We start from the raw sequence: 22142 nt of genomic DNA, 5'->3' as shown, positions 1-22142 counted from the left end.
CAAAGCATTACAGGGACACATCTTTTATAACAACAGAATATATATGATTATCTTAAACATTGGGGTTTTAAATTGTATTTGTTAATATCGTGGTCATAATGAATAAACAATAGGACCTATATTTAAAAACTCCTGTGTGAACTCTGTGAAGGGTTCATCAACTTCTTAGAGAGAAACAGGACAATATGTTGAACCCACGTTAAAGTATGAAAAAAGCTGATCATGCACTAATGTTTACATTTCGTGATATTTTTTTTCTTTTAGCACAAGAAGTTTTAATAATCTGGTCGCACTGACAACCTAATAATAGATCAGGTGTCACTATTGTTACAAGCGTAATACTTTGGCGCCACCTAGTGTTCCTTCCACAGACTGACATTAAATATAATCCCACTTCAAATATTGTGTGTGGTCATGGTAATAAATTGCTTCGTTTTGATGTGTTCAATACAATAGGGCTCCATCAATATGTATGCTTTGTTATTTGTCTTTGCGATGGACAACTGTGTAATTGTATAAAAACAGGCAGAGATTAATAAACATCGATGCGGACATAAATGTATTAAAGATTAATTTGATTATTATAACGACATTATTATTAAGCCAATTCAAAATAGAAAGCCATATCTAAGTCTATATGATAATAATTGTGCGAAATATGACCACTCGTGTAATTCAGGGCACTCACAGTTTGCTGTCAGAACAGTATTACATAACGTCATGTTCTTCTCCTATGAGCACATAGCGCCACCGTGAGGCCAAGACGCAGCAGTGTTGGTGGAGCTGGGCTGGGCAGTGGGCTCACAGGAGCAGCAGCAGCAGCACCGCTCATAATCCTGATCCTAATATCTGATGCTGATTGTCTGAAGAGCAGCTGGTGAGTGATACTAACCCTTCCTCTGTTTGTGTGTATGATGGTCGGCGCTGTTGTCTTGTGCTGCCTCCACGGCTCCGAGGATGGAGACGATGAAATGAGCATCGCTGGGTTTGTGCGACAAACCTAGCCTATATGTGCCGTCCATAGCGGGGGAGACATGGCTGCACATCAGTAGACAGACAAACCTGGTTTAGAATAACACGTGAAAGCTGTTATCGTAAATCTGTCTAAATTAGCCTCTATGTGGCCCAAGGAGCGCGCGTCAGCGAAGAGGGGCTGGCTGGATGCTTAGGATCAATGCGCTACAGATGACAAGTCGGTAATAAACACAGGCTACATGGCAGACACAATGTAGCTATACATTAATACATTTATACCGTAATGTGCATAACCTTCCTTTATGTTGGTACATTATTTTAACTGAATATCCCAGACCGCAGTGTTGTCATAATGAATTGTTTCCATGATGAACGCTGGACTGAGACATGGCCTAACCGGGCTAATTTCAGGCTGTCACTGGCCGACTATTCGCCCATCGGCTGCCTCCGCCTGTGACTACACTTGATGTGTTTTCATTTGCAGAGATTTATATCAGAGAGTGGCCGTAGCCGTGTGTGGTCAAGCGTCTTAAAGGCGAATCTGGGCCACTAGAAGCCAGGCCAATAAAAAGGTTAACCCCTCCATTCCCGCTTGGGGGGCGAGAGGTGGGCTGTCAAGTCCCATTTGCATCTTGTTGATAAAACAGGAGGCTCAGATATGACAAAGTGTGCGTAATTAAATCCCCGTATTCACCTATGGCTCGTTGTGAGCGTGAGTCAGCAGGGCCTGTGTGCTGATGATGCTGCTCCTACAGGAGGGGGCACCGGCTGTTAGTCTGTGAAAAGGGCTGTTGTGCTGTTTCCTGAGAATGGGAATCCTAAATACTGCAGGGAGAACATACGAGACTATCATGTGAGATTAGATGTGGGTTTTTGAGGAACAACAAAACTGCATTGTTTATCTTCTCTGCCTTTTTCTCTGACTTCCTGCCTCTCCCTGGACTGTTTGCTAATACGAGTGTCTGACTTTCTGCACACCGTTCAATTACATTAGCTTTCCTGACATGCATGCATCATTATCTGAGGTTTTTGTCCCATAATTGATCACCAATGTGTTCTCACTTCCTTCTTTTGTACATTAACCAACCCTCCTCTTGTTTGAAAAAGTGTGGTACAGCATTTGGCTACTCTTCTGATCAATTCAATTTGGGAGTTAAGTAGGATGCCTGGATTTCTGTGAAGTATAAGTATATTTTGTCCACATATTGCCCCTGTTTAATATTATTTGCTGCACTGAAAGGAGGGTTATGCAATAGCTACTGAGCATTTGACACACACACACACACACACACACACGCGCACACACACACACACACACACACACACACACACACACACACACACACGCACACGAACACAGATGTTCAAGTGAGGCTTCTGTAATTATATGAAGCAGCATGCCTCATTCAAGCACTTATGTTATCTTTATTGATTTAAGTATGACTCATGAAAAGATTCTTACATATAAATATGCATAACCGATGATTAACTGTGTTTCACTTTCCAGCAGGATGCATTAAAAGGTTAAAGGTCAGCTCGTGAGGCAGAGATGAGTCTGACTTCCTGGTTCCTGGTGAGCGCCGGGGGGACACGCCACCGTCTCCCCAGGGAGATGATCTTTGTGGGGCGGGATGACTGTGAGCTCATGCTGCAGGTACGGTAGAGTAACTCCTCCCTGAGCTGTCAGTCTTCATCCAGATGGATTTATATCTGATGCTCTGAGATTAGCTTGGATTACAACGATTGACTGGATTTTGTGTGGTTTAGGTCTCGCAGTGTGGACAAACAGCACGCTGTCATCAACTATGAGCCAAATGCAGACGAACATAAAGTCAAAGACCTGGGCAGTTTGAATGGGGTGAGTGTTGTGTTTGTAGACTTTCCTGTGTATTAACTGCTTTAACTACTGAATGCAAACAACTGATTCACTGAATGACAATCTGTGATACCAATACAATACAAATATACAATATCAGTTTGTCATCGAGGAGTTTTAAGAGCTTGATTTTAAAGCATTTTGTGATTACTATCCTCCATTTATTTGTTTTAATATTTACCTTTAATCTCAGTTTAAAATGTTTACGAAACAACATCATTTAGGACATCAGAACTCGTCTGAAAGCCATTCACGGTCCTCTGTTGAGCTAGCACATGTGCGGTCAGAATACATAAGGCCCCAGTGCAATAAGGCATCTTGTGTTCACCTGTTAAACTTTATCATTACAAACTTTTTTTGTCTTCCAAACACACTTACTTTGCTCCTGAAGGAAAATGATTAGATTTAGTTTAAGCTATTTAAACTAGTTAACTGAACATTTCTGTAGCATTTTGCAAGTGTTCATCAACTAAGTATTTATCATTTTTCAGCACTGCTACGTATATGATTATTGGGACTGATCACTTGTGCTGTGATGTGAATTAACACCTTCATTTACAACTTGTTTCCATAAAAGTGGGGCTGCTCTGTCACATGCAAATCGAGACAGAATGTGATGATTTTCAAAACCCTAACCCCCATATATTATTGGCACAAAGCATAACGACTAGATGTTGAAAATGATAAGAAATGTAAAGTAATCTTAATTACTTCATGAGACTTGTGCCAAAAACCGTGTTAGGTAAACATATAGGTGCTTTTAATAAATAATAAATGTCATGATTAATGTCCCAGTAAGGGATTTTTAGCTGGTTATGAAAACAGACTGAAATTAAAAGACATGCCCTTTTATAACTCAAGCAACCATTACCAACAAAGCTTGTAACTGCGGTGAGGGAGTAGGTGTTAGAACTGATGATACACAAGACAGCAAAGAGATGAGAGGAGTCACTCTGTCCACAGGGGGCACCAAAATTGACACAAACAGAAAGTTCCTCCCAGGAGCTTTAAGTATATCTGACAAACACTCTGACCATGATTCTGCTTGAAACCATAATTAACAGGTTGTTTCAGTACTGTTTGTTTTGAGATTCTGTATTAGTTGTTAGTTATGTCATTCTTTAATCACTCCCTTCCTTTGCAGACATTTGTCAACGATGTCAGAATACAGGAGCAAATCTATGTCACACTGAAAACCGATGACAAACTAAGGTTTGGCTACGATATCCTTTCAATATTTGTTTTTTTTTTTGTCTTTGAAACCATGTGACACTCAGCACAAGGTCAATGTGCACGGTCAAAACTGTAACTTTATCTGGTCTTGAATGGCTGTGTATGCTTGCTGTCCTCTGCCTGATGCATAATGGATGAGGCGATCAGTGCATATTTCCAACCCCTGCAAAGACTTTAACCTTAACCTGCCTCACATACCAACCTGTTCACTGTGGTCCGAGGGGAGCTGCATATTCCAGAGGAGGCCCTAAAGGTGAGACAGTGGGATGTGTATGTACCTAACTAGCAGGAAGGGCTTGCATGTTCATTTGTAGATTATATGTTCCAGAAAGAAACCATACAGCCTGACAGTTGTTGTATTTTTCCATCAGTTTCTCAAAAACTTAAGAGAGGTGAATTTAAGTCAAAGGAAAATTATTCTGCTGAAGTGTGCAAAATGCTACTTTTAGAGATTGATGAATCTGCTGTTTCATCACAGCAAACTGCACCGGTAGCTGTAAAGAGAAGGGGATCTGATCTTAATGAGGAAGCTAAAAGTTCAGCCGTGATATTCCAAAAGTTCCTTCAATTATACGCTCTGACAAAGAAGGAAAAAGGAAAGAAAATCTGTATTAAATGAATGTTTAATTAAAATCTGGCAGCTCTTTTATGGATTCAGCAGCATTTTACGGTCCTGTTTTGCCTCCATCTCTCTAAACTCTTTTCACTTGTCCCATCTGTCAGCATGAGAAGTTAAGCAGCCAGCTCCAGCTGAGCCAGAAGAAACCTCCAGAGACAGAACCGTCTAAATCTGAGGTGAAACCCTCCGAGGCAGCAGCAGCAGCAGCACCAGTGTGTGACGGAGCCGCAACCAAGCCAACTGAGGCCAGCAGGGTGGAGGATAAGACTGCAGGTGAGAGTGTTCAAATGAGAGTTTTAGCAATGAAAGAGTCACTTAATACTTAATCTGACAACAAGTCATTTATCAGACTAATAAGCCAAATGTACCCAAATTCATGCTTTAAAATTTAATTGCTAGATTGTTCAAAGCATTATTTAGAATGGGTGCTTCTGAGATCCTTCACCATGTTAATGACACAGCTATAATCATGTATGAACAAATCAAAGCAGCATATTATAAAGCTTATTACTGTTCATACAAAATCATTCACAGACAGTTTACCTTAAACAGCTGAGGACAATGCAACTTCACATGATATCTGTCTGCCTTTTGTGTTGTAATCAATAAAGTAATTTAGCTCTTGAGTGACCCAGCACTTGACACTTTGGTCATTATTGTGGTGATGTTAATTGTTGATGATGATAATGGAAGGTCTTAAATGGGTTGGTTGCTTCATTGTAGATGTTCCTTATTTTATTAAAAAAATATATAAAATTCCTTATCTACTTTTGTGCATTGCCTTTACACTGCTTGGCAGTACCTGCACCCAAATTGACTTGAAGCACTTTGTTACCCTTACTGATCTGGTTCCTCTTGTCTTCCATCTTTGCTTGTGTTGTTCTTGTTCTCGTATGTACGTCACTTTGGATAAAAGGGTCTGCTAAATGACATTGTTATTGTTGTTGTTGTTGTAATTTAGCACTAAATATAAATGGATTTATACATGCTGATAGAAGCATTACAATTACACAATGTATATAATGTGTATAGATTTAAAAATATGAGCCTACAACTTAACTTAAGTGATATTAGTGATATTAGTGTATTGTTTGTCATTGTTGATTTAATGTATTATATATTTATGAATTAGTTACAATCTTAGTTACTTCCTTATTCTTTATTCGGCTCCCCAATAGCTTCCACAGTGTGGTTGCCAGTCTTCCTGGGGTCCACACAACAAAACAAAATAAGAAAAACATTTATTTAAAATTGCACATTCTCCATAAAACAAAAATGCATTAGCAGCCAACTCTAAAAACCAAAATGCAAAATAAACTAAGTATCTGAGCAAATAAACCATGAGTAGAATTAAACTACAACATCATTTAAACAAAAACAAAATTGTAAATCTGTTAAATTAATCTGTGAGTTAATCTGTGGCAAAGATGAACCAACTGAATATCTTCACTTTTTAGTCTGTTCCATAAGTTGTAATTTAGATAAATTGGCATTCCCATGTATTAGTACTTATGAAAAAATAAAGTGTATGGTAAAATAGTTGAATATTTTCAAACTGTTATTTAAGAAAATGAAAATTTGATATATTCTAGACACATGTAAACTGAAATATTTCAAGCATTACTCTGTTTTAATTTGAGCAATTCTGGCCTACAGATGAAAATAAAAGAATAATAAAACCTTTTTTACATACTTTACAAATTTTGGGTTAAGGAAAAAAATTTGAAAAGTAAATCCATTTTCATAATATTCTAATTTTGGAGGTACACGAGTATGTACTGACTGGTGGGTATTTTTTTTATCAGTGGACTTAGCGGTGCTGCACAGAGGCACACCTCTCTATGGTCAGCCTGCCTGGTGGGGAGATGGAGATGCTGGTGATCAACAACCAGGGAAACCAGAGGAAAAGAGCTCAGAGCGCAAAAGAGAAAAAGCTGAAATAGGTATTTACAATAAATTAAACAATGCTTTTTAATGGGATCTTAATGATGAAGCTGTTTGTGATGTAAATTATGTGGATTGTGTTGTTGAAATATCTCTAATTTTGTGACTAGTCTTTTTGCACTAGTCTGTTCAGCCCTAACAAATATTATACTTACCTTACATAAAGAAGGCTGTATGATTCCTCATGCATGTTTGCTTTCATTATAACAGACACAAAGAAAAGTGCAGAGGTCCCAAAATCTGCCCCACAAACCTCCAATCAGGAGCCAAGCTACTTTGAGATCCCGACCAAGGACACTCCTTCGGCAGGTAAAGCAAACAGTGAAGCCGCAGCACGAGAGCAGGAGGCCGGTGGCTCCTCCACTACAGAAGCTGTCCATGGCCACGCTTCCTTCACCATTGAGTTCGACCCTGGGGCGTCTGGTAAAGTGACTGTCAAAGATCGAGTGGCCAAAGTGGGACCAGAGACCCGGCCACGCCCCAAAAGACCTGTAGGAGAGGAGCTGAGTCCTCTTCAGACAGCCATGGTGGCTGCGGAGGTTAAAGTCGCAGACTGGCTGGCCCAGAATGAGCTGCCATTGGCTTTGAAAGAAACGGCTGCAGAAGAGGACGGGGAGAGTGTGAAGAGTGATGTGCCTGTACAACTAAAGAGCCTTAAAGGTGTGTGTGTGTGGTTTACTTCAGCCTGTCATTCATTTCTTTGTTTCTTTACATTCTGACTCATTCATTCTGCTCTGCCAATCCCATGCCAGGCAGTAAACATGAAGACGGTACCCAGAGTGACTCAGAGAATGCACTTGGAGATCAGCGTAGAGCTGCAGCCCTGGAGGAGCGCTCGTGGGGGCTTTGGGGCGGTGCAGGGATGAAGATCAGGGAGGGTCGAGCTAACGTTCCTGAGGGGCTCTTTGCAGAAGAGGACAGTCCTGCTCGTCGTCGCAAGTCTTCACCTCCAAAGGAACAAGTGGATTTGTTGAGCGGCGCCGCGGCTCAGCAACACATCAGGAAAGTGGCCGAGAAGAGTGCTATCAACACGGAGACGATTACAGTGACAGAGCGACTTACACCATTGAACTGGAGAACGGAGACAATGAAGAAGAAGAGGCCAGGAAAATGATCGACAAGGTTAGGAAGAAGAAACTTGTAAGAAAGACTCTTTTCTTTATTGAGTTAGCTTCTCATTACATCACGAATGCATTTTGTACATGCATGTGCTCGTTCAACCTGGCATGTGTTTGTTGCAGGTGTTTGGTGTAGAGGAGCAGGAGGGTGTGTGTGTGTCCCGGTTGGGGGGTGCAGACCAAAGAGAGAGGCTTGCCTCCCAGAGGTCAGGTACCAGAGAGAGAGGGAAGCCAGAACGCTTGGACACAGAGGTACAAGAACGGAAACCTTTGAATTCAATGTAAAAGTTTGCAAGATGCAAGTTAACCCACTTTGAGATTTATCTCTACTGGCTGTACTTATCTTGTCCACAGCAAAGTTTCACAGGCTGTAGTGAGTTAGATAGTTAAAAGAAAGCAGGGTGAAATGTTTACTTAATAATATTACACAAGCAAGTCTAGGACAAGATCAGAAACCAATCAGACGCTGCCAAAATCCACACAAAGTAAATTTCACTGATACTCTAATTTCATCTTGAATCTTTCATGCTGTCTCTGTCCAGGTACTACCTGAGGAGCTGATGGTCGGGGGTCCTCGCTGGGTCTCTCAGTGGGCTACTCTGGCAGCCAGTCACATCAGGACCGACCCCGAGGGGTCAGGAGGGGAGAGTCACATCATGGTTTCAGAGGATCGAGGTACTAGAACACATTTTGGTTTCTTTAATTCAAATGATAAATCCTTAAATGTTGTTGGAATTAAGTTTGGATTGCAAGCTTGGCCTCATTTTTTACATCAAGATATGGACAGCATCATAGCAAAACCTCATCCGAGTATTATTTTACAGTTGATCAGATAAAAATTGTCATGGTATCAAGTCCTATTTGTTATAATAATAATATTATCTAACTTTGGCCAAAGTAAAGATAAATGAGACTTGCTGGGAAATGGTGGAGGTTACAGCAAAGAGTTAATGCAGCCAGAAACGGACTCCTTAGTCACTTACACAGGAGTCTATTTTTAGTTTGCTATAATGTGATGAACTAGCCTATTTGAGCTGATGGTCATATGAAACCAATTTGGCGTTGCAGTAAATCCAAGCTTATTGCATTGAGTAAGGGGGCATTTAAGTGTTGCGTAAATTAGCACTCATTTTAAAAGAGGGGTTTTATTGTTCTCTCTTCACATACATACATCGCCCGTCTTTCAAACATATTCACACGTTATTTCTTATCTCTCTTCTTTCAGCAGAAATTAGTGAGTCCAGCCACTCAGCCTCTTTTTCTTCATCTGGCTATGCAGAACGCAAAAGGAGAACCCTGCCCCAGCTACCCAGTGAGGAGATGGTCTTAGGAAGGAGGACCCCAGGCTCAGGCCTGCGGACAGATCTTGGAGAGAAACAGGACACAGAGCTACAGGAGAAGGAGAACCTGGCCAAGGGAAAGAATCGGCCAGGCCATGGAGGGGTGGGCAGTCACAGTGGCAGTCCCAGTCGCTCCTCACCATCCAAGTCGCAGGACAGTGGAGGAGGAAGACCAAACCAGTCAGGTGCCATGAACAAGCTTCCTCCTCGTCCACTCACCAGTGGGGAGAAAAGAATGGAGGAGGCACGCAGGAGGAAAAAGGAAGAAGAGAAGGCCAGGGAAAGTACTGGGAAACCATTGTTGAGGCAGGAGAGTTTTACCGTGGAGAAACCGAGCTCCAACATCCCCATAGAGCTCATCCCTCGTATTGATGGGCTCAAACACAGCAGGACTCAGAGTAAAGAGGCCGGTATTGAAACCACAACACTGCAGAAAGACTCAGAGGCTGTAGCAGCCTTTTTAGAGACCACTGTATCAGACCAAGGGGATCCACCAAGTCAGTCCATTGAGGGCTCCATGTCACCTGAGTCAGACGTGGACACAACGAGCACAGTAAGCCAGGCTGAAGGAGCGAGGAAGGTAATCCAGAAACGCAGAACACTCGCAGCACAGCAGAAGGAGAGAACGGTCCTGTGTTCAACCGGCAAAGGCACCGCCGGCACCAGAGAGACACAGGAGAGGAGGACCAGGACCAAGACATCTGGTCCTCCACAGCAAAGCCGCCCCTGGACTTCCCTGGACCTCACAGATGATGATGTGAACTCCAACTCACTCCTCTCTGACTCCCAGCCCACATCTACTCAGGAGTCTAGAAGCACCCACGCCAGAGGCCAGACTGGGAGCACCACAGTTGGGGCTAGCACAAAGTCTAGTCGGGCAAAAATCAGCCAGGCTCCAGCATCTTCAGCCAGTAAAACCACCAATGCTCCAAAGCCCAGGCCCACCAGAGCATCCCTGCTAAGGCGAGCCCGGCTTGGGGACTCATCAGATACCGAGCCTGCTGATCTTGACCGGATGTCGGTAGCTTCTGAGGCCTCTACTGCGAGCTCTGCATCCAGGACAGGGATGGTAAAAAGAGGAATGTCTAGGATAGAGGCGCTGGCACAACCTAGGAGGCCGAGGGTGGGATCCCCATCAGCTCAGAGCGACTCAGAGGCCACTGTGACAAGACACAGAGGTCTGGGGGCCCGGAGCGTTGCAGGTGATTACGCCATCAGACAAGGACTGAGAGGGTCTAATGTCAGTTCAGTGTCTGGACCCAGAGCCAGGGCTAATAGCGCCTCCAAGCTGCCTGACAAGAGTAGAGGCACTGCTCCCTACGGACACGTTACACCTGCATGTAAGCAGTTCTTTCTGGTTAACTATTTCATTTTATGCATTTTGAAAATGGAAATATTTAATGTTTTAATACATCTAGGTCTTTTATTGAGTCCAGAGTGATGTTTGTATTGCATAAATATTACACATAACCCATAATTACCCATAAGTCTGCAGACCATTTTAGCACCTTTCAGCCTCTTGAATTGGTTTCAAAGCCAATATCTGCTTTGATGTGGTTCACTCCAATCAGAGTTTTCCTCAGCCACAGCACATGGCTATTTTGTAAAATTATCATCCTGACAGCCTCCCAACAGCAGACAGAAAAAAAATGTAAAGCTAGCTTTTCAAAATTGTGCAGGTGCCCATAGCTAATATGCCAGATTGTTTCACTGGAGTTGGTGGTGACCAAAACGGAGCTCAAGGAGAGTACATGTAGGACCTACTTTGGTCAAGTTGCCAGGGAAATTGCTGCATATGAATACTAGTGTTGTCTTTATGTGCAACTGCAAACTACTTGACAATATTAACCTTAAATTTAGCATATATTAGCCGTAGCATCCCAAATTAATCAGTTAGTACATTCCAAGCATCATCTAAACTTTACCTCCATTTTTATGTGAATACCAGCTGGCACTCGGTGGCGCCGTGTTCCTGTCGATTACGCCTCCACCTCAGAGGACGAGTACGGCTCAAACCGTCACCTCTCCAAGCAAGGTCAAACACGGCCGTTTCCTTCCACCCGGGTGGCTCAGCTCGGAGGTTCGACCCCTGCGACTCCTAATCCTGCAGGCCTGGCAGCCCTGAAGCAGCACTCAAGAGAACAGGATGAGTACATGAGAGACTGGACTGCACACAGTGAGGAAATAGCAAGGTATGTTGGCGAGAGGTAGTTGAGTGCAGTGATGAGTTATGATTATTGTATTCAGACATCCCTCTCTGGCTTAGAGATGCATTGCTGTATATATTTATTTTTTATTTTTTTCAGCGATGAGGCCTTCTATAAAACATATTTAAACCATACAAGAGAAGGTTTAACATACTGAATGTTTATTTGATATATTTGTTTTTTAGGATTAGCCAAGACCTAGCCAAAGACCTAGCCATGCTTGCCAGAGAAATTCATGATGTGGCCGGAGAGATCGACTCTGTCAGCCCTGCAGCCACTGATCCTGGAGTTCTGGTACTCAGCAGCAGTCTAAACAAGAAAACTGCAACAAAATATCAAGATTTTTGATGATGTGGTCATTATTTATCCCCAGATTCCACTTCCTCTTCTTCGTCTTCACAAATTTCAAATGATCAAGTGTTGAAAGAGAGAATCTGATGCTTTAACACTTCCTGTATATACATGTATATTCTCTTTAAGCTGGAGGAGCGTGTTTTCGAAGACAGCTTGGACCATGGCGGCTCTGCAGAGAACAACAGCATGGGAACCAACGGGAGGTCTGTGGAGCTCCGACCTCGTGGCTCTGGACAGAGCTCCCGCTCTATCCGCAGACAGACTTGGAATAGAGATGATGTGAGTCCTTGTTTTAATATGAAAACATTAACCTGACCATATAATGTACAGACAGTGTACTGATAAAGACCTTCACAGAGTTAGGATGCTAGGTGTTTTTATAAATACTGTCTTTAAGTTATGTATAAATAAAGATGATTACTGCAGACTTTGGATACACGACACAATAGTTGTTGCAGTGTTTAAGACACTCATCTGTTACTTAAGTAGTCTGAAAACATCAGTATGCAGACTTGGTTTCCCCCTCCACTTTGTGACTGATAAATGTTGCAGCAGTTCAGTATGTTTGTGAATTATGCAGCCTGAGCTCAATGTATGTATGTGTGTATCACAAGTTTTCCACTAGAGGGAGCTCTTTACAGGCTCAACAGTCTCCCCAGCAAGTGTGCTCCTGATTAGTCTTAAAGTTTCTTGTTGAGCTAATAAGAAATACAATTTTTATTGATGCATGAATGTGTAAATGCATTAATATCTATGGCAATGATGAGGCAGAATTCTGCGATAGCAGTGAAAAGGTTGCAGGATCCTTTAATGCTTTTCTGCATTGTATCATCAGTGGTGTTGGTTGACACAGTTAAACCAAAGTGAAAATGATGTGTTTCTTCTCATCATCTATCAGGGAGTGCTGGACAGTTTACTACTAACATCTGTGACTCAACTGTCCACAAAGATACGTCAGTCTGTTGACAAAACCACCTGCAAAATCAGGTAAGCTTGTGTGCAAAACAGGAAGTTGGTCCATGAGGATATGTGTTATATAATTTAGTCTAAAATAACATCACTAAAATTGGAAATTCAGGACTTTTGATAAAGAAACATGCAGCTGCTGCGTTAACATCCCTGCGTGTGTTGTATGGAAGAATTAGGCCAAAATGAGTGGCACAACAAAGGTTTATGCTGACGTGTTTGACTCATTATAAAGTTGGATGACGACTCAAAAGCCTGATTTTTCACTTCTGCATCCACAGACAATGCATGCATTATCTCATATTAACAGTCAACTGATATTTCTATCAAAGAAGTAAATTAAACATGTTTTTATATTTTTCACTCTTATCTGTTTTTTTGCTGACTCGGCCTCCAGGATCCTCTTCAAGGATAAAGGAGTGAACTGGGATGAGATCGAGAACAAACTGCAGGCAGAGCATGACTCCTTACTGCTCAAGAGCTCCAACAAGGTGACTAACCTGCTCACTTATCAATCTTCTGCTGAAGGCTGTGAAACAGATCAGACAGTCTTTTCTACTGAGTCACTACAGCTGCATGTATCAGAAGCTCTAATAAAGATTAAACTGGTTACCAGAGGTTAAAACTTTATGACAACTCATCTCATCACTATGACATTGAGGTTACTTATCTTATTGTCTAAATAACTATTTGTTGATTTGTCATTAAAACAATTACTAATGAAGGCATTACAGTCATAAGCTTCTCAGTTTTTCTCACCCAGTTTCTTAAACAATACAGCCAGCTTTATTTCGCCAAATCACAACAAATGTTATCTGAAGACTCTTTTCGAACAGAGCAGATTTAAACTGTACTCAATGTTCTATTATTATCAAAGACCTAACATCAAGACAGGATAAGATCCAGGCCCATTTTACAGACAGGACTCAGCCTGATCTCATCTTAATCCACCATGAGCAGAGCACTTTGCAGCATTTAGCAAGTTACAGTGGCAAGGACAAACTTCCTTTAAAAGGCAAAAACCTCCAGCAGAACCAGATCCATGTTAGACATGCGTTGACCATGGTGGGGTTGCATGTTGTAAGCATGCTATCACAGAGCCTCAGAGCTCAGCCTCACAGAGCTATAACCATGGAAGTCTAATAATGTTCACTTTTGGTATTAGTTTGATATAAATTGATCCAGAAAGATATGGACTAAAAGATGATTTACAACAGCCACATTGAATGGATAACCTGCCTATCCATTTGTTCATGGCTGTAATCAGTTGTCTCGTTGTCTGAGAATAATGCTATCAAGAGTGAAATCCACTTTTTGGTCTTGTGTATATTCATGCAAATCATGAATCTTTATAATTACTGAACATGAGTGTTGACAGTATAACAGACGTCTGAGAGATCAATTCTAAGATACGTCAGTGTTATAAATAAATTAACACAGTTTTGAGGAGGAGACTGATTATGGATGTTTAGATTGAATAAATAAAAGACTTATGAGCTTCTGTTTGGGCTGCAAAAAGTTAGGAGACCTCAAAACTTCATTGTAGTCATAAATTCTGACTTTAAACTAGCCTGACCTCACAAACACCCTGAGGAGAAATGAAGTATATCCAGCACGCAGTCACAGAGCTCATAAAGCATTACTGAGTGTACAAGGCTCAGCTCCAAATGTATTCCTGCTGTTTCACGGAGATGTGCTGGGCTGATTTATTCAGTGTTTGAACTTTCAATTGCTTAATCACATCCTTTACCTTTTCCAATTTTTATTCATGTTAACAGGAGATTTCAACCATCCTTCAAGACCTTAGGAGAGTGGAAAGACAACTGCTAGGTATGGATGTGATGCATTAATTTAGTTATAGTGAACCATGACACATGAAATTAGAACCCCATTTAATTTCTACAGTTCAGAGTCATGTAAACTTCAAGAATACTTAATTTGACAGTAATCGACATGATGGTGGACCCAGATGGCACCCTGGATGCCCTGTCCACTATGGGCCTGACTAGCCCTGTGGGTGACCAAAAGATCGGCCCAGGAGTGTCATTGCTACGCCCTGGATCTGGAACATCCCGGCCAGAAGGTACGACCACTGAACCCAGTGGACCTTCAGACCATGCAGGGGTACAGCGAGACCCAGGGCCCAAACAGAGCTCTAGATCCTAGAACTGGTACACAAAGGACATAATCCAGAATGCATTCTTTATGTTGGACATGCTTAAGCTATCAGAAACATTTTCAGTGTTGGGTTTCAGAGCAACGAGGGAGGAGAACAAAGTCTGTTGAGTGTGAAAGCCTGACTGCCTGACCGTGTTTGGACTCTGTAATTATCCATCTACCAAAAAGCAGCTCTTCAAATGTGAGATATACAATATGAAAGCATTAATATGTTAATTTGTGGGCATATGAAAAAGGTATGACATTATATACAATTACCCACTTGTGTTTTCGTGTTACCTCTCATCATCCATTATGCTTGAAGCTTTTGACAGAAGAATGGAAGTTTAAGATGAGCGGAAATAGTCCAAATTTATAACTCCTGCTTTCCGTTTCGTTCCCTTTATCAGCCTATCTCTGACTTTTACAAAAAGTGAGGTCTTGCCATTTAAGTACAAACCTTATAACCTTTTTTTTTAGCTTGTTAGACTAAAGACTAATGCAGAAACTCAAACTTGAAAGGTGCCATGGTGTCCAAAAATTACTCTGCAGAGGCATATGCGAAAAGTGTTCTTCCACCTTGCCATAGAAGTATTACAAAATTAAATATATTTGTTGACTTGTTGCAATTGCTATCCCCAACCTGTCTCAGTGATGAATTTCCATCAGAAAAGGTTCGCTTGGGAAGGAACTGAGTATGTACAGTAAAAATGTTTATAATGGTTCAATTAAAAAGTCCCATCCATGCCTTTCTTCTTGTTGCCCCTTGAAACCAGTATAAAGACCATTGTGTTTATAGAGATGAAATCAAATGTAGCTCCCACAAAGGTTTTCCTCTTCCAAATGTACTTTGTCACAAGTGCCCTAACAATCAAACAATCATAACAGTCAGAGAAGAGACATGTAACAGTGTTGAGGAGGAGGTGGTGTTTGTTTTTGCACATTACAAGCTGATTAATGTAACAATTCATCTCTGAGGGACCAGGACACTTACATCCCCATGCTCCTTCATTATGTTGATGTCCTTGACCAAAAACCAAGCAGGGTGACAGCCAGCTGCCCATGGACCAACACTTTGTCTATTTCCTGATCACAAACCTGATGTTGTGTTTGAACCAGCATAGACAGGGGCTACCTCCGAGTCCTGCAGCTGCATTTTATGGTGAACGATGCAAAAGGAACAACGGGCGGTGAACTGACTGTAGGTGTCCAATGTCTTGCCTCATACCAATGTTTACACATGAATGTAACCTGATCAGAACTGTTTAAACAATTTTAGCCAAAACAACTTTAATAAAGGTTCATATCTGCATTTTGTGCTCAGCACTGACAATACTTTGTTTTTAATTGTTTGAACATTTGGAGAACTTTTCTTTGGATGTTTTGTATGAACTATTTTTTTTTTCTTCTTCTTTTTAACAATGTTAGGTTAAATGTTGACCTTGCAATACCTGTGTACTGTTTGTCTCATTTCCAATAAAATGCATGATTATCATGAGCTGGTTTGATTGTTTTGGTTTACCATGACTTCCACCGCAGTGAGTAATCAAGACTGTAGCCTCTATGTGGGGCGCTTAGACCGCTAGGCCACCAGCGCCCCGATCATTGTATTTTTTTAAGTGATCATAATACCAAATGACCTCACTGAGAGACAGTTTAAAGATACCGCTACTATACTTGGGAACTTCCATTGTGTACCATTGTGTAATCTTACTCTTCAGAAGTTTATGTCGTACTAAATGCGACATCCATTATGACGCAAACTCCACCCTCAAATCAGTAGGACGGCTGTGGCTCGGGGTAAGCTGGGTCATCTCTCAATCTAAAGGTCAAGGTTTTGATCCCCGGTCCTGCTGTCTGCGTGCCAAATGGCCTCCAGTGGCCAGGCTCCTTACAAAGAAGCCTCTTCCATCAGTGTATGAATGTGGTGTGAATGGGTGAATATTATAGACTGTATAAAATATGGACGTAGTATCTGTGACGTCACCCATCTGTTTCTGAAGTCCTGTTTTGAGGCCAATTGTCGACAGGAGCCATATTGCTGCTGTCCAGCGATTGTGATGTAGAGAGGCGGGCTTTGATCCTCCTAGCCAACAGCTACAGTGTTCCCGCCTGTCGATCAAGTCAGCTGTGCTTCTCATTGGAAAACTCGTAATCTAAATATCTACGAAACTGCAATGTTAGAAAAAAAATTGCCCCCCGTACAGTGTGTGCCGATTGAGAAATGAGCTATCCAGACTACACTCGTCTTTTGTACCAGACTGTAAACATGTTTATTTCTGCTGTAAAGATCGTCTTCTGTAAATTGGTGTGTATGTGGTTTCCGGTACTTCCGGAGCCAGCCTCAAGTGGATCCTTGATGAACTGCAGTTTTTAGCACTTCCGCATTGGACTCAAATTTTTAGACCGGAGGCTGCCACTCGGTGAATATAGCATTTAATGTAAAGGCACTTTGAGTGGTCAGAAGACTAGAGAAAGTGCTGTTTAAACACAGTCCAGTTACCATTGACACCACCAGAATGATGCTAACTCCTTCATGCATAAATTAAACACTTAAAGGGTCATTTAAAATATGTTATTACTTTAGGATTTTTAAGTAAGCTTAGCTGAATCTACTTCTTTCTTTAAACTGTTTATGATGCAATATTACTCTTTTTATTATAACGAAGGCTCCAATGAAAAGCTGTCTTGGAAGCCATAATTCAAAGCTTCAGTCTGTCCCCTCCCTGTCTGGCCTCTCTTTTTCCCTGCTTTGAGAAGTACACTCACCAAATGAGGTTTCCAAGGCCCCTCTGCCAGAGCCAGTGCACTCCTAATTGTATGTCTCCAGATATTCTGCTCTACTTCCTTAATCCTTAAAGTTGTGTCAGGGTTTTTCTCCCTCGCGACATTCAATGCGGCTGCTGGTGCACATCAGCGCTTCTGCAGGTGTTCACCTAAGTGGGAAGAGTTGGTTGAATTGTTCCAACTTAGTTTTATTAAGTTCAGGTTCCCTGTAAACTTAATGGCTCTCACCAGCACTGCTTGCGTTTATTGCATGTTAATAAAATATTCATATCACTGAAGCTCATCTAACTATGAGGAGTCAGTTTGGACCTCCTACAAATAAGAATGATGTGTTTGTTTGTCTATGTAGGTGTATCAAAATTTAATATGAATATAAGATATTTTCCATGTGATGCAGAGCATGCTCTCTGTGTGCTGTGTAATTAGAGCAGCCATTGATCATTTACAACCTTTGCAGCCCCAGAGTGAAAAAGATGTATGATGCTCTGCAGAGTGTGAGTGCAGGATTCTGGAGGAATTCATTTATTCTGCAGCTCCTCATTGACGGACCATCACTGCTTATGGGCTCTGGGGAGGAGAATAACAGGAAACAGCAAAAATACTCTGTCAGCTATTTGAGAGTTTACATCCACAATAGAGTATTGAAGAAGTAATGAAAAACACTGTAAAGTAGTTTCACTCCATCAAAAAGGAGCGTTATAGAGCTGCTCTGTTGGAAACTGGAATATTATCCACCTCGATATAAAATAGGCTGTTTAAAGGCAACTATATAAGCGTATCTGCTATCTTTGCAGGAGTTGCATAAAAACATTGATGCAACTCAATTAAAAGTGTGAAGAAGTAAGAAACAGCTAAGTTAGCTTAACATAAGACTTGAGGGGAAACAGCAAGACAGCATCTGACATCACAAACGACTCATCGTTGCAGTAAAAACATGGCAGCAGCAGTATTTCAGGACCGTACTAGTTCTAAAGCTGTCCCAGTGGAATTAAAGCCTTGAACAGAGAAACTCCTGTCCACATTTTCATTCACTGGGAATGAAACCTCCGTAACTTGAGCTGTAGGTAAACTTTCTTTGATAGAGTCTCAGTGATTGAACTATGTATATATTGTCTCTGTTGCTGTACTTACTTTAATGTGTTTTCTATTGTAATAGTTATTTGTCACTAAACCAAGAGTCACTTGTTGGTTTAGTGCCTCTGTAAACGTCACTGCTGATGATTGAGAGACACTTCTAATTAGACTGAATGTCCCACACCTGTGCACACAGGAGCTGGAGCGTTTTCTACTTAAAGGGATATTTCAGTTTTTTTTAAGTGGGGTCGGATGAGTTACAGTACACTGTTGCTCCTGCTAGCCACAATGATTGCCGGTGAGCCCTCCCCCTTTAATGAGAAAATTCCCAGAGGACCCGCCGGCAAACTAGGCTACAATTCTCTGCGGACGGGGCCTCCTATTTCGCGTAATTTCAATGTTAAGAAAATATGGTCCAGGCACTCATCACGGTGCAAATGCACGAACTGGTAGAAAAAATTGGAGCTATTCAGTTTGCCGTCAGAAACCCCCTTTGTTTTGGCACTATTTTCGGACGCACCTTGCATACCTGTGTTCTTCTGCTGCATGAGCACGGATACACGCCGATCAGCTGTTTGGATCAACAAACCCTAACCCTAGGGGGTAAAAAAAAATAAAAGGGTTAGAGACCACTTTATCAACAGCAATTAAGTTTTATTTCAATGCAACATCAAATAGGACACTATTTCCAAATTGAGGATATTCCTTCATAAAATCAATTGTTCAGCAAGCGATCACGTACATTTGCATGCTAATAAAAATTGCGGCCTGGAGGATAACAATGGACATGTGGTTGAAATGCTTCTTGTTTGACAGAAATTAATCGGTGTGCTCCTTGGGCCATCAAAGGTACTAGCTGTCTCAATCTTGAATTATTTCTGAAAAATATTGCACTACAGAAGCATGGCATGTGTGTCATCTTTCATTTCAATGTTATTATGAAACTGTAAAACCACATGCATACATTTATTCATGTTATTTTCCCATATCCTGAACATTTTTCTCGGCCATACAAGGGGGTACTTGGCCGAAGTTGTTTTTGAAGGGGGATACACAAGCCAAAAATGTTTGAGAACCCCTGTATTAAACAGAAAAGCTTGGCAAGAGTGTGCAGATTTTCTCTGTTCAAGACTTTAGCTTCACATCCTAGGGGGCTACTTATACAGATAGTTGGATGTGAGAACACCTCCTTTAAGAACCAGCAGAATTACATTTTTTAATATTAGCAGCTTCTTCCTCATCAACGTGACATTTAGTATGTACCAAGAAAAACTGTCTTAAGTCTTTTGACCTTTATCTTTCTGTCTTGAATTTTTAGATCACTGTTGTTATGCCAATGTAACTGACAGAGTAGCTAGCTAAGGTTCGTGGCTAACATTTGCTAGTTATAATGTAGAAAACCACCTGCTACATGCTACTTATGAATATACTATGCAGCACTGCATACATTTGAAGGTAGAATGCAGTATGACTGTTCTGTTCGATCCATTTTGCAATATGCTGGGCCACGCTAAGATGTTTTTTAGTTTTGGAAAGGGGAAGTAAATAATAACCATGCGGATAGCAATACACTTCTGTAGCATTCACTTGCGATTTTTTTAAATGTTAAAAAGTGATATATTTGGAATTTAATTATTTACACATTGAATAATAGTTACCTGTGTAACAACTGGAAGTGACAAGATTCACCAACATTTCTTTTGCATTACATCAGTGTAAATATAACGAAACATTAACGTTAGCGCTGTAAACACTCATATACAAAAAAAATGAAGAACATAAGTGTTTATGTTTTTGTTTATTTATTTTCACAATTAAAAAAAAAATACACAAGAAAAGAGCCAAGATAAATATTATACTGTGCAGGAAGTGGCAGAAAATCCGAGAGCTTATTTGAAGCATCCATCCAAATATGTTCTAATATACAAAATGTATCAAAAAATACTAAAAAAAAAATTGCTGTGCATTGTGGGAAACAGAATGCAAGGGAGACTGGTCCGTTGCATACTGAGGACTTTTTCAGAATCAGTGCGAAATTCAAATATTTTCGGCATACGGCAAATTTTTGCCTTTGTTTCCACACTGCTTGCTACTTTTGTGGCCAGATTAGTACATACTGCTAGGTGGTTTCAAAAGCTATAAAAAAAAAACAGGAAAGAACAATAGCCTGAGTGCAGCCAGAACTTTTAGAGCTCCCCCTGGTGACTGGATGCACTATCGATCTTAAAGCCTGCCTCCTCCATCAGAACCGATGGAACATGGGCCAAACTAGAAAATTAAGATGTGTTAGATATATTTTATTTCCTATTCTTTCCACTATAGCATGTATTAGTTATCATGCTGATTTACATTAAATAGATGATTGATTGAACTTGCACAACATGTGTTAAACTGACCTAAAAGGACATTTTTAGAGAGCCCGGTGCTTCCACTCTCATATTTGTATACAGCCAATGAGTGACAGTTAGCCTCAGTTCTAGTAAAAAATGCCAAGCAAGGACTAAAATCATGAATACCACTGATGACTTAAAACAGCTCTGCGAGTATCGATACAGTGGCCACAGGGGGATGTGTTTTGAATTAGATCAGGGCAAAGTCAATTTTTCTTACAGCAGCACCTTTTTGTCTCTATAAAGTAAATTGAACAGGCCATAAAACCCTGAAGTCATCTTGTCCCTGTGTGTCTCAGTGTGTGTGTATTTGTGGGTACGTGTGTCCTTTTTTACAGCAGACATATGGTGGCTTTCTCGGCCTTTGCCAAAGGTTTCTTGAGGTGAAGCTACAGTTCTTCAGGATGTTCTGTCTAAGCCTGGATCAGTATTCAGTATGAGAGGTACAAATGGGAGAAATTAGATTTTATACAGCTTGTGTTTGTGCATGTGTGCATGTGTGCATGTGTGCGTGTGCGTGTGTGCGTGTGCGTGTGCGTGTGTGTGTGTGTGTGTGTGTGTGTGTGTATGTGTGTGTGTGTGTCTTCATGTCTAATAGTCTCCTCACACTTTTCTCAATCAGATTACTCTCCTTCAGTGTCCGCTGCTTACTGTCTCCTTCAGTGCAGCAGCTCCTGTTGCACCTCCACTCCATCCAGAAGCCCATTGCATGCCCCTCCCATACTGCCTGAGGGACTGAACTATGCATGCATACACACACACACACACACACACACTCACACACACACACACCCTCCCCAACAAGTGTGATGAAGAATCGGTGCTCTGCCTACAAACAGGCGGGGCGCACAGCCTCGACAGCACAGGAACAAAAAGTGGCTGATTCAGCTACTGAATGATAGATAGAACAGAGGGAAGAAGAAAGTGACAGCATCATTTTGTGTTCTTGGCTTTGAGTTTGTTTGTGTGTGTGTGTGCACGTGTACATCAGACTGTCTGTGCACCAGCAGACAGCAGCCCACAGGTCATCAATGGAACTGTCAGATGATCCAAGGTCGAGGGGGCAAGAGGAGGCCCCCCCAGCACTCTTGCCTTCTGGGTC

The 22142-nt window shown here is 41.4% G+C and overlaps 1 pseudogene; it reads left to right on the top strand.

Annotated features, from left to right (window-relative positions):
* The first annotated feature begins 50 nt into the window (after positions 1–50).
* LOC117815293 lies at positions 51–15534 on the top strand (annotated as a pseudogene).
* Positions 15535–22142: the final 6608 nt, after the last annotated feature.

The sequence above is a fragment of the Notolabrus celidotus genome, chromosome 7, assembly GCF_009762535.1.
Source record: "Notolabrus celidotus isolate fNotCel1 chromosome 7, fNotCel1.pri, whole genome shotgun sequence".
In the NCBI taxonomy this organism is placed as follows: Eukaryota; Metazoa; Chordata; class Actinopteri; order Labriformes; family Labridae; genus Notolabrus; species Notolabrus celidotus.
Note: the sequence above shows the minus strand (reverse complement) of the source record. Positions and strands in the feature narration are given on the sequence as shown.